Source organism: Agelaius phoeniceus, chromosome 3 (genome assembly GCF_051311805.1).
Source record: "Agelaius phoeniceus isolate bAgePho1 chromosome 3, bAgePho1.hap1, whole genome shotgun sequence".
In the NCBI taxonomy this organism is placed as follows: domain Eukaryota; kingdom Metazoa; phylum Chordata; class Aves; order Passeriformes; family Icteridae; genus Agelaius; species Agelaius phoeniceus.
Window position 1 is genome coordinate 85186359 of NC_135267.1, and position 5245 is coordinate 85191603.

The window sequence follows — 5245 nt, forward strand, 5'->3', positions numbered from 1 at the left end:
GTTTGAGGCCTGAGTCAAGCTGTGGTTTAAGCTGATTAAGGTGACTGTCTCTGGTGACCCATGGTGCCAAGCCCTGATCTCATGCAGCTCGTGGGCAGCATAATGGGAGCACAGGACTCCAGGAAAAAGGCACCTTCAGATTCACTACAAAACTCATCTAGAGCAGCCCGGCAGCACAATATTTTTAAATGCTTTTTAATTTGTTTTGAGTGTTTGTTGCTATGTGTGATGGGCTGTTTCTCCAGCCAGTGGGAGCTGGACTGTGAGCCCAAGTGGATGACCTTTGAAAGTTGAGGTTCCACATTTCCATCCTGATACTGAAGACTCCGTGTCCTTCCTCCTCCTCCTCCTCCTCCTCCTCCTCCTCCTCCTCCTCCTCCTCCTCCTCCTCCTCCTCCTCTGTACTGCATCTGATTTCCACAGGCTCACCCTGCCTCCCGAGTTGATGCTTTGCTCTACCCTGCACAAGCACAGAAGGAAGCAGAAGGGGTAGATCTGGCCCATTTTTCTCAGTCCACACTCTGGTCTTCTATGTGCTCTTCTCAAGGACACACGGATTTGGTTTTCCCAGACAGCAACAACGGGTTGGAGTCTCCACCAGGGCAAATCAGCACGAGGCCTTGGAGGTCTGCCAGCATGGTCTAGCCTCTTAGACACATGTCCTCTGAAAAGCAAAGAATAGGAGATTTTGGAAAACACCTGGGGTGATCAGGGCCCAGCAACCAAATCAGATAAACCTTGATATAGCAGTAGCTTGCATGGATCCCAATGCTCAGGACAAGTTTACTCCAAGTTTTTTGGGAACAGGGCCCTTTGGACTACTGGGATGTCTATGGCAAAAGACCTCAGACTTGTCAATAGCTTCATTCCCACCTTCAAATTACAGTGTAGCACTTAAGAGAATGAGATACCCAAGTAACCCAACCAGGTAGTTGTCCCCATGCTACTCCTCTCTATACTAAAATATGTTTTAAGCTGACAGTGCTGTATTTATAGAATACAGAATAGCAGTTACTGTGCAACACCCTGGAAGAGCTGTTGAGGAGGCAGAAATAGGCATTTTTCTGTCTAGGAGGGCAGTACAGAGCCTAGGGGATAAACAGATCCTCAGGCAGCATGCAATAGTGAGGGAAGCTAAGGCCTGAGTGGCCATTGCTGACTTTAGAGTTAAGAGCCTGTTGATATGAGTGACAACTCAGAGGCCTCATTGCAGCATAAATTCAGGCTACAAACAATGCAGGGGCTTTTTATATTAACTTTAGATATTTAGGGCTCTCTTTATTTAGGCCAGAAAGATGAGAAACTTTTCTTTCTTTTTTTTTTTTTTTTTAACAGTGAAAATATAGGAGATAAGAACAGCCTGGATCAAATTAAGCCTCCATCTCGCTCAAAGTTTTCTGGCAGGCTGGTTTTTGGTTGTCTCTGAGAGAAAAGCAAGAAGCTTTGCATCAGTGGGATAATGTGCTTCCAAAAGAGTTTCTTCCTCAGAAGTTGTCTCTCTTGCTCATAAGTTGTCTTCTGCCTTGAGGCAGGGTGGTTTCTGTCCAAAGCTACTTGATTTCACTTTGTTCTTTGTTTATTTTCAGCTCTGCAGGCTGTCACTGTGAATAATGGGTCTTTGGTGCTGGAACACAATTCTCAGATGAATATTGTCTTCCATGGTAAATTCCAGGGCTGCTCAATTGCAGAATAAATCTTACCTTCACTGAGGGGGTGGCTGGTGCCTTTGGAGATGGGACAGGGTGCCTGTACATCACCTCCCTGTCCATGCACAGAAGGTCATAACTCCTTGCTGAAGTTCTGCCTATGAGGGCCAGGCCCTCCTCCAGCCTGAGCGATGAGCTGGGCCTGCCTGAAGCTCTCCTGAGCTCCACACTTGGGAATCTGCTGCCACATGGTGGCATACACTCTCTCTTCCCGGCCCTAGGAATCCCTCCTTGGCTTCCAAGAGGTAGCACATGTGGAAAGAGCACTTCTGAGCTCTGCATTGCCACTAGCTCACTGAGTTTCCAGGGACCCGTCCTAGAGCTGCTAGAAGCTTTTCCAAGAGCATTGTTTCCTGTTTGAAGCAACACAAAAGTACAAGGAATGCTGGCAAAAAAAATCTGAGAGGATCTCATGTGCTTTGGGCTCAGCAGGTAGGATTTGTTAGTGAAAGACCTTTACCTAACCTGAAAAAACTCGAAGTATTTCCACAAAGCAGACCAAGGTCTCCATCCATCTCCTTGAATTTCTGCTCTGCAGCAGATGCAAAGGCAGCACCAGGCAGGAAATGAAACTATAGAGATTGTTCCTGTTCCTGACAAAGACTGATAAGCAGAAAGGTGATTGTCACAGGAGCTAGTGGAGAGCATCACTTGCTCTGTGTGCAGCACTGTCGGTTTTCAGCGCTGTGTTTCACTCCTTGAGGCCACAAGTTGCTTTGTCCTGGCTCAGGGAGCTGCATGCTAGAGAGGATGCATTTGCAAGGCAGCTGCTCAAAACAAGGCTGACTGCTTCCTTCCCGAAGGGTGGTGGCACCTGTGGGTGGGAAATCCCTGGGAAGTGCCCTGGGGCCACCTTTGCACTGCAGGCTGTGAGGCAGCATGCTCAGAGCCTGTTGCTCACATGGTGCTCTGTGCACAGGGCTGGAGATGGCAGCTTTGCACAGCAGGCTTGGCTGGTGGGACCTGCAAGGAGCCATCCAGCCAAAGAGGGAGGGTGGCAGAGCAAGGGTGCCCCTGCCCACGAGGTCACCTCAGTTGAGCCACTTGGTTTGCAAAGAACTTGGGGAACTGGCCCCAAACCCATAATGCCTGGAGTCTGCAACAGAAAGACTGATGCCTGGCATTGACAGCATTCCTGCTCTCTTCCACATCAAGACAAAGTTGAGGTCCATCCAGCAGCAGCTCCTGGAGGCAGGAAAAATAGAGATTCTGTGAAAATGGTGAGTGGCCATGGACCTTCCTCCCATCCCACCACAGCCCTTGCCCAGTGGTAAAAGCTGCACTTATTTCTTCTTCCAGCTCCACCCCCACTGCAGTCCTCTGACAGTGAAAATAATGCAGGGAGCAACACAGGATGGGCACAGTGACACTGGGAGCAGTAAAGTGTGAGAAAATAAGTATGGGAAGGTGTGGCCCCTAGGGAGGGACTGTCCAAGAAACAGAATGGAGAGAGGAAAAGGAATAAAGGTGCTGTGGGCAACATATTAGGAAACTCTGTGTGCTGTGGTGGGATCTTTGTGTGGGCAGGACACTGGTGCCCAGAGGCACTGGGTACTCAAGGCTGCAGAGCAGGCACTGGGAGGACCATCTCTCCTGCAAGCCAAGGAGATGTCTTCATGACACATCACAGAGCTGCCCACATTCTGCCTCTGCTGTCCCTCAGCTGGCTGAGCTGTAGGAGAGGAAGGGGTGGCCAAGGAAGGGGATTTTGCAAACGTTGGGACAAAATAGGCAACAAGGCTGTTAGAAGCTCAGCCACTGTCATTCCATATGGTTTGATGTGGTATGGCAGTACATGCAGATAAGAAGGAGGCTTTAAGATTACCAGTATCCAGCTGTGGAGCATGCCAGCAGCCAGGGAGAGCCCTGGGACCAAGCCATGGCAGGCATGGCAGCAGTCAGGCCACTTATTGTCGGCTGTGCCTCTCTTCCTCTCCCCAGGGAGATGGGCTAGCCCTCTGCCCCAGATCCTCTGTGCTCACTGCTGCTCTCTGCTCTTGCCTGCTGCATTTTGTTTCGTGGAAGAGGATTCACTCTGTGGGGCAGAGCCCACGTGTGCCCCGGGAGAGCTCAGACAGCCGGGTAGCCCGCCTGGGAGATGAGCAGTGCTGGAAGGTGCTGCAGGAGTGCTCGGCTTGATTGCCCACCGAGGCACTGTGTGAACGGGCAAACACATCAAAGGGTGTCTCCCTTTCATCTCACTGCTCCGAGCAGACGGCTCCGGAGCATCTCTTCCAAGGACAATATGCGGAGAACTCTAATAACCTTACGGAGTAGAGCCGTGCCAGCGCTCCCAGAGGCCGCTCCGGCGGCAGCTAAAGGGGCGCCTTCTCCGCTTCCACCCTAATTGCCCTTAATTGGCTCCTGCCTGCTGGCAGCAGAACGGCCAGGGCTCTCCAAGGATCACTGCACCAGAGTGACAACGTTTGGAGAAGGATTGTCGGCTCCTGCCTTGCCCCACCTCTATCACACTCTTCCCCACCCACCAGAGGAATACAATAACCTTTCCAAGCAGGAGATTTTTCTGTCAGTACATATCTTTTTCCTTCCAGGCCCTGCTGTGGAGCGGGCCTTGCCAGGGAGCTGGGGCAGGGAGCAGGGCAGGGTCTGTGTCCTGAGGAGGGCGTGTGTGCTGGCCTTGGGCTGAGGGGGATGATATAAGCATTGTCCCTTCATACAGCACTGTGGCCATGGTGCCCAACAGCACCTGAGTGCAGTGAGCCCTGCTGCTCTGCTGTGTGCCAGGGCTTCCCAGGCAGGTGACCAGAGCTTTGAGGTCCCCCACTGCAGAACCAACCCACAAAATCCCCATTTCCCTAGAGAGAGGTGCTGCTGTCCCAGGGCAGCCAGGTTGGAATGGGGCTGCATCCCAATGTGATCTCCTGGCTACGGCCTGCACTGTTATCTTGGAGATGTGGAGACGTGGTTGGGAGGGCTCCTCTCTGACCCCACACCCTGTCCCAGTGCTGGGTGAGGGCACACAAAGCAGAGGATCCCCAAAACTCCCATTCCTTAGGAAGGGTTCTCCAGGACACACTGGCCCTTGGCTCATCTAGCTCTGGTCTCCTGTGGCAGACCACCCTGCACTTTCCCCTCTCTGCCTGACACCCACACAAGCCATCCCCTCATGACAACAGGAGAATGTGAAGCCACTACACAAAAAGCACCTTGTAGCTCTGACCAGGCCCATCCCCATCAGACTGTCTCCCTGCTCCTGCTTCCAGCCAGGACAAAACCCTTGCTGCAGCAGCAAAATGTAGCCAAGCATCTTCCCAGTCCCTCGTGGCTGCCCACAGCCCAGCCAGGGCCAGCATCTTCAGGCAGCAGGCATCACATGAGCAACACGTTCCACAGCAAGCTGGCAGGGGCATGGAAGTGCAAACAGGACACAAATTCAGTTCTGATGGAGGGAGCTGCAATGTCTTTCCCACTGAGGTTATTTTTAAACTGTTTATCAAAGGCTCACTGCTCTTGGCAGCAGGGTGGGCTATTTTTGGATGCCTGCTTCACCTCTCCACGGAGATATGCTGGCTGGCAAA